This window comes from Camelus ferus, chromosome 9 (genome assembly GCF_009834535.1).
Source record: "Camelus ferus isolate YT-003-E chromosome 9, BCGSAC_Cfer_1.0, whole genome shotgun sequence".
Lineage (NCBI taxonomy): Eukaryota > Metazoa > Chordata > Mammalia > Artiodactyla > Camelidae > Camelus > Camelus ferus.
Window position 1 is genome coordinate 64,895,619 of NC_045704.1, and position 7,815 is coordinate 64,903,433.

Here is a 7,815-nt window from a genome sequence, read left to right on the forward strand (position 1 = left end):
GATAAGCGTTTGTGCCATATTTCCTCTCTCTCTGCCTTCTGTATTTTTTCTCACACAGAGAGGGTGAATTGGGGCTCTCTTGTCAAGAAAAAGAAACTACCATGAGAAAGCACTAATCACAATTCTTTTTGGGAGGGGCGAAGGTAATTAGGTTTTTTAAAATTTATTTATTTATTTATTTATTTATTTATTTATTTATTTATTTATTTATAAATTGAAGTATAGTCAGTTTACAATGCTGTGTCAAATTCTGGTGTATAGCATAGTAGTTCAGTCATACATATACATATATATATTCACCTTCATATTCTTTTATTTATTTATTTATTTATTTATTTATTATTTATTTATTTATTTAATGGAGGTACTGGGGATTGAACCAAGGACCTCATGCTTGCTACGCATGCACTCTACCACTGAGCTATGCCCTCCCCGACCAATCACAATTCTTAACTGTTGTACTTAACAAATATTAAGCATTTGTGTCCTTTCTGCATATCAAATAGCTGATTGTATAGTAAAGATTTCTTCTGCACTCCTTAGTGGCACTTGTTTAATTTGTATGCTCATCCAAAATGCAAGCTGCTTTTGTGATGCTCCTGGAGTTGACAAACTTTTCCCATAAAGGGCCAGACAGTAAATATTTCAGACTTAGCGGGCCACACATCTCTGTGGCAACTGCCAACCCTGCCACCATAGGGCAAAAACAGTGAAAAACAATACAGCAATGACTGAACATGGCCATGTCCCAATGCAACTTTATTTATGACACTGAAATTTGGTTTTCATGTAATTTTCATGTATCATAAAATAGTATTTTTTAAAAGTATTTTCAATAATTAAAAAACATAAAATCCATTTTAGCTTGCTGTGAGTACTAAAAGAGGCAACCAGCTAGATTTGGCCCATAGACTAGTTCACAGATCACTGATGTTTCGATATTGAACTTATGAGAGTTACAGTTTATCACTGTGTTTAAGGCTTCAGAGTATATTGTGCCTGTGTTTCCATTTTAAATTCTATTTTAGTATTTTGAGGGAGGGGCAGGGATTTACAGCCTAACTGCAAAATTCTTCTTTGGGATAAAATTTGGTATTTAAAACCTAAAACAGAGAGGACAATTGTTCTAAATTGAAAAATCACTAGCACTGAACCCAAACTAACATTGTGCTGTGTTAAACTAAATTTTAATAAGTTGTCTTAAAAATAATGAATATTCACCTCTTTAAGTGCTTTAAATAAAAGTTGTCTAATTATAATCTTATTCTGGAATTTAAAGACATACAGGAATATTAAAGGCTTCATACAATATTGATATATCATTTTAAAATTTTACTCTCAAGCATACTTCTTTTCTAGCAAAAGGGCACCAAGACAAAGGCCATGAACTTGGAATTTCTAGGGATTTTTCAAAATCTCAAATCATCTTTAAAGATAACAAGAAAATAGAAGTCAAACCATTATGACTTCATTGTGGCAGGTATTTTTTCCCATTAATGGCTGAAGTGAAACTGTCAGCCCATTTCAGAGTGGTATGAGATGCCAGCAAGTTTTAGTCCCAGGAGATGAAACCTGACACATGACAGTGCTGCTCCTTGACCTCTCAGTCCTAACAGTACTTTACACTATGCAGGAACCCAGTGAACACAAAGAAAATCTCAACTTTCATAAATTTGCATTTAAACTTTAAAAATATAAATTTGGTTCTATGAGTCTCTGAATTTCAGTAAAAATAACAGGATTTATTCCAAAGTGTTTGAAATCTGTATGTTTTAGGGGAAAAATATGTTGTTTTCTTTGTATGCTTCAATCACCTATAAGTATGAATATTTTTTCTCCCTTAGCAGATTTCCAGTTATTTCTTACAGAGTTTCATGTTCTTTATGTTTTTAATTTTGAAACTGGGTTACGACTACCCACAGGTACCACAAAGATGGATAGATGAACAAGATAAAAGGCAACAAGATAGAAAATATTATACTAACTAGATTGGCTTCTTTTTTTTTTTTCTAATTGTCAGACAATTGTATCCCTTTAAAACTGTGCTACAAAACAGTATCTTCTTTTCGTTAACAGACCGTGTAATCACTTAAACTGTACTTCCAAACTGAATTTTAAATTTAACTTAACCTGAGATATTTATTTGCTAATATGTTAAACAAAACTTTTTAAAAAATATAACTGAAGTCTACTGGAAAAACTGGATAACCACATACAAAAAAATGAAGTTGGACTTTTACCTAACACCATATACAAAAAAACATTCAAAATGGATCAGAGCCCTAAACATAAGAGCTAACACTACATATCTCTCAGAGGAAAACAAAGGGCAAAAATTAGACTTGGTAACAATTTATTTAATATTACACCAGGGGCACAGGCGATAAAAGAAAAAATAGACAAGTTGGATTTCATAAAAATGAAAAACTTTTGTGCATCAAAAGACACTCTCAACAGAGTAAAAGGGCAACCCATGGAATAGGAGAAAAGATTGGCAAATCATATATCTGATAAGGAATTATTATCCAGAATACATAGAGAACTCCTAAAACTCAACAAAAACAAAATCCAATTCAGAAATGGGCAAAGAACACGAACAGACATTTCTTCAAAGGAGAGACATCCAATGATCAAGGAGCACTTGAAAAGAGGCTCGGCATCACTAATCATGGGGAAAATGCAAATCGAAATCACAATGAGATACAACCTCACACTCATTAGGATGGCTACTATCAACACAAACAAAAGGAAAATAACAAGTGTTGGTAAGGACATGAAGAAATTAGAACCCCTTATGCACTGTTGATAGGAATGTAAAATGATACAACTGCTATGGAACACTGTATGGTAGTTACTCAAAAAATTTAAAATAGAATTAGCATATAAGCCAGCAATTCCACTTCTGGGTATATACCCCAAAGAAATAAAAGCAAAATTTTGAAAAGATATTTGCACACCCATGTTTACAGCATCATCATTCATAGTAGCTAAAATGTGGAAGAAACCTAAGTGTCCACAGATCAATTAATGGATAGTCAAAATGTGGTGTATGCATATAACAGAATATTATTCAGCCACAGAAAGGAAGGAAATTCTGACATATGCTGCAACATGGCTGAACCTTAAGGCGATCATGCTTAGTGAAATGTCAGTCAGGCATAAAAAGACAAATACTGTATGATTCCACTTCTATGTGCTACTGATAGTAGTCAAATTCATACAGACAGGAAAAAGAACAGTGGTTGCCAGGGGCTGAGGGAAGTGGGGAGTGGAGAGCTCTTGTTTAATGGCTAGAGAGTTTCAGTTTTGCAAGATAAAAAGAGTTCTGGGGATGGATGGTGGTGCTGCTGCACAACAATATGACTGTACCTAATACCACTGAACTTAAAAATGGCTAAGACAGTTAAGGTCATGTGTATTTGACCCCAATAAAAATTTATTTTAAATATAGTTGAGGTCTAATATACACCAAGACTTTTGTAATCAGCGTCCTGGATTCAAATTCCAGCTGTTCCACTTACTAGCTTGTTGTCATGAGCAGTTTACTTAGTCTTTGCTAAAGCTCATTTTCCTGGCCCATAAAATACTTCCAATAATTAAAGAATTAATGAGATAGCACATGTAAAGATCTTACTACATACAGTGCCCGGATGAGAGCCTACGACAGTGCCCATTCAGTGTATCCCCTTCTCTTCCTCTCATTACACCAATAATTCAAACATACATCAAATGGGACTGAAAGGGAAGCCTTGGAGGTTTTCTTCTACCGCACTGTTATTGAGCTCTCCTAATTTCCATTCAGGAAGTCTGGATGGGAGGGAAGCCCCCTAGTGTGATCGCAAAGAATTTACGTCCCTCTGTGCCACTTCTGTGTTCTTTTACCTGCAAATGCCCATCTCCCTCACCATTCCAATTCAAGGCTAAGCTTAAACATTATCCACCTACCTCAACTAGAGCTGGGCCCTGGGGACAGGGGTGGGGGTTGGAACCATTGGCCTGAATTCTCTCTCAACTGTCCACCAGGTTTTAAAAAATAGGCCTATGTATTTGAGGGGCAGCAAGCCAAAAAGAAAGTAGTGCCACCAGCTGCCAGTCTCTTTTTGTGAGCCCACACCTGTAAACAGGAATATCTGTTCTCTTTGTTCATATTCTCCCACCATGGGCCCCAGGGCAGCTCACTCTCTTGTTTCAGGTGTGTTCTCACAACAGAGATGTGTCTGGAGGCAAGTGCCATGTTAGTGACCCTTTCTGGACCACAACTTCGACTGCTACTGACTCTTATCTTCAGGGGGAGGCTAAACAATTTTTTAAAAAGTAGAATCAAGTCTCAATCTGTCACCCAGACAAGCAGCATACACATAGGAAGTTCCTCCTGTGTCCGGAGCTCAAGCTGTCCCCTCTCCAACAGCTAGGGGCCCACTGCTCACTAATCCACCTCCCTCCAAAATGGCTACATCAAACCATGAAAAGAGGGGATGTATTCCTCATTGGCTAATTTGTTCCCACATCCACTCATTAGAATCACTGACCTAGTTATTATTGCTTCCGCTGTTTTCTCTCGCAGACGAGACCACATTTGGCAACACTAGAAACAACATTTTTGCGGTCACATCGGCAAGGGTAAGAACAGGGTTGTTACTTTTGCTTTCTTGTAAACCTTTTGGTTTATAAACAAACTAGACGCATGCGTCCCTTCTTTCAACATCCCTCAAACGGAAAGAAGCACAAGCAAAATAGAAAGGCCATGTATGCAGCATAAAGCCTCATGTAGGAATAAACTTTAAAATTTGAAACTTTTCCAAAAAGAGATCATCTATTTCAAGTTCTCACTCTCACTGGCTCACTCGCTCCCTAAACATTTATTGAAAAGGTCGCCTGGCTTATAGCCTCTTCCTCCTACAGTTTATTTCCTACATTCTCCCCTAAGTGACCTTAGTAAAACTCGAGCTCATTTCTCTCTTCCCCAGTTAATACTCTTTACTAGCTCTCGATCACCCTGACTTCGAGAATAGCACACAAGCTTCATGATGAGGTTCCTGTTTATTCTCTAGCTTTTCCCTACCAGTCTTTCTCTATTTGTACTGAAATAATACCAAACAATTTATAGTTCCCTGAACACATCTGTCTGTTTCAGTCATCCTAGAATGCCTCAGAGAATACTTCTTCCTTCTCCTATCACTGGTGAACTCCTATCCATTTTTCAAAACCCAGCTTAGACTTAAATTCCCCCTAAAAAAGTTTTCTGATTCAGAGTTAATAACTCCTTTTTCTATGCACTTATTTCATTCTACTCACTTATTTTATTTGACAAATTCAGTAACATTCGACAAATATTTACTGACCTACTTAATACATTTCAAGTACCGTGCTAGGAAATTTCATCATCATTGTTGTCATCTTGGCTAATACACAGACTTCACTATGCGCCAGGCACTGTTCTAAACCATATTCATTTATTAACTCACTGACCTGAGCGACAGCTCTGTGAAGTAGATACTCTTACTACCATTATTGTGTAAATGAAGCAGCTAAATCCTAGGGAGGTTAAGTAACTTGCCCGTGCTCACCCTGGCAGTTTAGCTTCAGAGTGCATATTCCAGACAGGCCTTGTCAATAACAACTCTACTGGGCAAGACTGACATTAACAGGCAAATTATAATAAAATGTGATAAAAGAAGGAAAACAATGCTATGGAAGCGTGCATCTGTAGATCTCATCTATTCAGTTGGTGAGGCTTCCCTGAGGAAAGACATCTTAAAGCTAGGTTGGTGAAGGATGACCAAGGAGACGGTTCACTTCAACCCCTAGATACCCCTAGTCTAGCTGAAGAGGACGTCAAACTACTGGAGGGAAGAGTCCTCTTCTTAGTCATCTCCATACGGCAGGACCTACTCAATTGCTACACACAGCAAGCACGAGGAGATATTTATTGAATGAATACATAAATTAAAACATTAGATATCTCCTATGAGCTCTATCAGAAGCTTTAAATATTTCATTTAGTCTATATATGACAATTCTGCAAGGCAGTTATTTTTCCCTCCCACATTACTAATTGAGAAACTAATTTGCGTATTTCAAAATTCCTTGATGTTCCACTGTGGTATCAGAACTGACTCATGGACAGCTCTTTGACTTTTAAATAAATAATAATTTTATTTTTGAAATAAACATTTTTCACTGTGAAACTCTAAGTGTTTTGCCCCATGTATATTTTACAATAAATATCTAGGATTTTATTTTATAACATGCGGGTTTATTTCATGTGAGCATTTCTGTCTTAGCCCACTCAGGCTGCTTTAACAAAAATATCATAGACAGGGTAGATTAAACACCATTTATTTCTCACAGGTCTGGAGGCTTGGAAAGCCCAAGATCCAGATCCAGACAGACTGTGTATCTGGGGAGAACACGTTTCCTGGTTCAGAGACAGGAACTGCTTACGTCTATGACTATGGCTATGTCCCTACCTGGCAGAAAGGGTGAGGCAGCTCTCTGAGGTCCTCTGTGTGAGAGCCCTAATTCCATTCACGAGGCTCCACCCTTATTGCCTAGTCACCTCCCAATAATTGCCATGTTGCCAAACCCATCGTCACTCCTGTGTCCTCCCTACTTGACTTGCATGCGACATTTGTTATGGCTGAGTACTCCCTTTCATCCACAAAGCTTTCCTCTCCTGACTCCTGTAACATCACACTCTTACCTCACAGTTACTCCTTCTCAGTCTCTTGCTGGCTCTTCTTCCTCCTCTGTCCAACTTTGAAATGTTGGAGATTCCCACAGCCTAGTTCTGTCTACAGTCTTCAACTCACTAATCTCATTTAATCTCAAAGTTTTAAGTTTCACGTCTAAACTCATAACTACTAAATTCATGTCTCCAGCCTAGACTCCATTCCAGACCAGTCTGTTCATCTGTTTACTTGACATTATCATCTAAATATCTATAGGCGTCTTGGGCTGGATCATTGTCATGCCCTCCAACCAAAGGCCATCAGGAACAAGTTAGGTTTACGACTTGTTTCAGTAAGTGAGAATGTGCACCACCGAGAACCATGCGGCATCTCGGTAAGAGGGGATCAGAGATCTGGGTTCGTGTTAGGTGGTTTAGGGAAGGGTTCGAGGAGGAGGGACTGTGCTCTGGACTGGAAGCTGCACGAAGGCAGGAGTAATTCTGTAATTGTGGATCTTAATGAGCATTATCTAGAAGGACTGAGTAGTACCTACTGGACAAAGATTAACACTGTAATTAGTGAAGCAGCAGCAGTCACTCGTATTGGCCAGGATAAGGAAACGTCTGCTCCCTTTCGTGGTTTGGACAACGCTTACGTTTAGTCTGCACCCAGACATGATTACAGAGTGGCCGTGCTTCCGTCTTGATGCATCACGGTCTCCGCGTGGCCTCGTCCGATGCGGACGCTCGGTGGACCTTCCCCCAACTTCCCGCTTACCCGCGTTCCCACCTCTGCATCTGCTCTGTCCTTCGCCTCGGGGTCTTCTCCTCACTCGGCTCCCATCAGCGGCGCCGCCTTCTCAGCCTCGGTCGCACCCTTCCATCGTCCTTCCCTCAGAGCACGGGGCAGATCCAGGCGGCGCCGCTCGCCAGCTCACGGCGGCCGCCTCCTCGGAAGCTGGCTTCGCGGAGGGAAGGCGCTCCTTTCCCGCGGGTTCACGCCGGAGGCCCGCCCGGGGCCACGGGTCGTGCCGCGTGTGCCGAGGCCGGCGGACTGGCTGCCACTGGTCTCGTTCCTTCAAACACAGCCATGAACGACGAGCGACTGCCTTCTTGTGTTTGTTTCCAACGGGTACGGAGGGCAC

General features: G+C 39.8%; 1 protein-coding gene across 1 annotated transcript in view; it reads right to left on the reverse strand.

Moving 5' to 3' along the window:
- The window catches only part of HFM1 (helicase for meiosis 1), a 151,593-nt gene extending 144,056 nt beyond the window's left edge, over positions 1 to 7,537 (reverse strand). The window contains exon 1 of the mRNA XM_032487069.1: positions 7,449 to 7,537. The gene's annotated coding sequence lies outside the window, so the exon portion shown is untranslated. The remainder of the gene's footprint in view (positions 1 to 7,448) is intronic.
- Positions 7,538 to 7,815: the final 278 nt, after the last annotated feature.